General features: G+C 29.7%; 1 long non-coding RNA gene across 1 annotated transcript; it reads right to left on the bottom strand.

Annotated features, from left to right (window-relative positions):
* Positions 1–329: 329 nt before the first annotated feature.
* Positions 330–1,025, bottom strand: LOC128172531 (uncharacterized). The gene is made up of 3 exons (XR_008242298.1): positions 908–1,025; positions 593–635; positions 330–486 (listed from the first exon to the last, which is right to left on the bottom strand). It is a non-coding gene; the product is annotated as an uncharacterized LOC128172531 (long non-coding RNA).
* Positions 1,026–3,844: the final 2,819 nt, after the last annotated feature.

Genomic DNA, 3,844 nt, shown 5'->3' with positions numbered 1-3,844 from the left:
TCAAATTGATTCAACAGTGAATAAATGAGATAATATATGTTTGGACATATTTTGAAAATTACTTGATGAATCATATAAATTTGCAAGCATTCTAATGTGGAATAAATCCTTTTTTGTTCAAAAGATGACATTTTGAATTAAAACAAAGCACAAATGGGTGACTAAAAGTCTTAGCTAAAAAAAAAGAACAGTGTAAATTTGAAATTGATCAAATCATGCTCCCTCATCAAAAAATGTTTGAGTCTTTCGTTAATTTCACTAATATTAATGGTGAGAGTTTAATAAAAAAAATCTATATAAAATGTCTAAAAATGGTGTGCTGACCATTGTTGATACACGTACGATGTGCGACGTACCTTTTTTCTCTTTTAAAAATAAATTTGGATTCAATTAGCAAAGCTTTTGGAACAGTATACAGTAATCATAAGAAATAGTATAATAACACTAAATAATGCTTTCAGGTCTGCACTAACATTTGTTCTTGCTCTGCAAAAAATAAATAATCATATATTTTATATTTTTATTAAGTACATCACTAATTGTCATTTTCAGAAATATCTAATTGACTATGAAATAAGATTTCTCAACTTACTCTTTAGTTTGATTCTTTTTCGACAAGTGATAGCATCCTTGGTCTAAATATGAAACAGTAAATGATGAGATATTGGAATCATATTCACGTTTAAAATCATTGGATATTTTTATTCTTTCTACAACAATCTATTTTATCATTTATGTTTTACTGTTGTAACCGATTTTGTTTTCTTTCGGTTTGTTCTTATGTTATAGCCATTTGCTCTCTTAAGACCATGTGTGTAAAACAGTACAAAAATTGTTCATAACATATTGATGGAAACTAATTAATAGGGTTTAATTGTAGTTTGTTTGCAATGTTTAGAAAACTTACATCTGTATGCTTGTGTTGAATTATATACAATTGGACATGGTGGAGATGAATCATTACACTTTGCTTTCAAGCTCCCTTGTATTTTGTTGGCACTAAACGAGTATTCTGCACAAGAGCCTGTTAAATAACAAATAAGGGGATATTAATTACACAAAGTTAAGTAGTCTGTTTTTATTTCTCAGTAATGAAGATGACCATGCAGACAAAATAAAGCTCAAGAGGATATGAGTGAACTAAATGATAGACTCGTGCAACATAATTTTGAAGCTGAATTATAATTAATGAATGGAAAAAAAATGAAAAAGTGAAAGTGCAGATACAAGATAAAGTTACCCAAAAATACTAATATTTCTTTGGCACATAATTCCACTGTCTGGTTAAGATATGAGTTGATGACACAATGATACAAAAACTCTTCAGGTTTACTGAGGTTGTATGCAAAATTGGCACAATCCTTCCTCTTTGCAGCTTCTCTCCATTGTTCTTCACCCCCAGGGCATTCTTCAAGACCTGTTACACTTTCTTTTAAAACAGGTCCAAAGCCAACTGTTGATGTCTGTCAAAAAACATAACAAGTATAGACTTATAGCTATATATCACCAATTTGTTTTTTAATTTTAAAGTTTTTTTTCTCAGAAAGCCATTTACCACGTACATTTAAACCTGTGATATAATAAAGGAAAATATTTTTTTTTTTTAATTTTCTACATGTATCGTTTAAAAGTTATGATGCAGTGCTCTGATACTTTGATTTAAATAATCGCATTAAATTTCATTAAAATAAATATTCAAACAGATTAAAAATCAAAACCATTTATCCTAATCAAGGATAATTGATATGAGTGTGCATTGTATCGGTGTTGCCTGGCAACAAGCTTTTTGTAGGTTTTTGGGGAGAGATTGATATTTTTATGATAATACTAGTATGCCTCATTTTAGAGTTTTATTTCTATTTCTATTTTTTTTTCGGAAGGGGGGGGGGGGGGTTCTTTCAAATTTGGGGTTGATTACACACGTGTGTGTTTGGTCCATATGGACCGAAACACGATCTGAGATTATTTTTTTTTATTCATTTTTTTTTTATAAAATTGTTTATTGTGTCATTACGATGGAAAGAAGTCGTTGTTATGTAAACAAAGCTTAAGTCATATCTTTTTCCAAATAATGTAAAGTAGGAGTTTACTATTTCTTTTTCAAATTAACTTGTGGAAAAAAATCCTGATTTACTGGTTTCACAAATAATTTTATCAACAACAAAAAGCAATATTAGATTGAGATTTAAAATGATAGAACGCATATATATATAAAAAACATCAAGGGGACTTAATATTTGTTTACAAAATAATGACCTTATCGTAACATCTATAACTCGATTGTATCCAATATCTGAATCACATATTCTGATAAAGCATTAAGTAAACAAAACATTAAAAACATTTATATTGACAATTGTTAACATTAAACAAACAAAAAAAACCCCCAAAATTGTGTCCTTTTAAGTAGTACAATATCTCTATTAAAAATGAGCCTTATTAAATGTAGCTAAAAAATACCAAGAAAAAACTTGGGACCCAATCCATATTCTTCCAAGAAATAAAATGTATTTCTCATACCCCTTCCTAGCCCAAGTGAAAACAACATTCTTTATCTGTGCATATGACAATTTTAATTGAAGATAATGATATTACCAAGTTACAAAGTATCATAACTTAGTGTTTACAGTTTCGGATACAAGCAGTTGTATTTGTTTTAGACTTGAGACTCTGGATTTAACAAATTGCTCTTGGTGCCAAAACAAAAAACATTTAAACAACTACTAAGTTTAAATTATTTAATTTAATGTACATAACTTAACATCATGACACATACTACATGTTTTATTCAGAAAATATTTAACAAATATATACTAAAATAATATTAGTGTTGAATTGCACCTATTTGATTAAAAAAATATATTTGAAAATACACTCATTTTCATACTGCATTGCATTTAAGAGATAACACATCAAGATTGATGATTCTTGAACCTTATTGAGGAACATATTCGTATTCTGTGAAAGTTTCAATACCAAAAAGAAAAAAAGAAATATCAGATATATTTTACTTTAGATGTCATGACTTGCATCTGAATTTTCTTAAACACACTCACTAGCACTATAAAGTAAAACAGTGTGATATGTTTACAGATGAACTAATCCCATCGTGAATTTAGCATACTTCACTTTCCGAGGTTGGTAAGGATGCTTGGGGCAAATTAGTTCTAAATTATCTCAGAAATATTTCAGTTTGAAAATATTTACAGAATTTATTACAAATTTATTTAAAAAGTTCGACTGCTCGAAACAGTTTGTGCGCAATATATTTTTTATTTTTTTTTACATTTTTTTTTATTTGGTGAACATAAAAACATGTATGTAAATTTCCCTTGAAGCTACAGCTCTGCACATAACCAAAAAGTTGAGAATCTATTAGAACCACTTCATTAAACTATCACAATGGTAATTGTGATGTCATTAAAAAGTAATTTTCATTAAATATAGAACTCTGCAAATGGCCATAGCTTAGAGTGTTTTATTTACATTATATCTTAATCCAGGCACGAAGCATCAGCCCTAGACCCACCCCCCCCACCCCCCACACCCCTTATCTCGCAGAAAATAATTTTCTTAAATTTACATAGTAAAAATTGAATTATCATGGAGTTGGCCCCCTCACGTTTTTGGGAGTATGTAAACAATTGGAATGGAAATAAGAGAAATTGAAGTTATAGATATAATTCGCCAGCCCCCCCCCCCCCCCCAACCGATTAGGATTTTGAAGATTTTGGAAAATTGCCTTTTTTTCTGGTCAAGATTTTTTAGATGAGTCTGCCCCCCCCCCCCCCCACACACACTTTCAAAATCGATGCTACGTGCCTGTAATCGTTTACTTTTACAT

Source organism: Crassostrea angulata, chromosome 2, assembly GCF_025612915.1.
Source record: "Crassostrea angulata isolate pt1a10 chromosome 2, ASM2561291v2, whole genome shotgun sequence".
Taxonomy (NCBI): Eukaryota; Metazoa; Mollusca; class Bivalvia; order Ostreida; family Ostreidae; genus Magallana; species Magallana angulata.
Note: the sequence above shows the minus strand (reverse complement) of the source record. Positions and strands in the feature narration are given on the sequence as shown.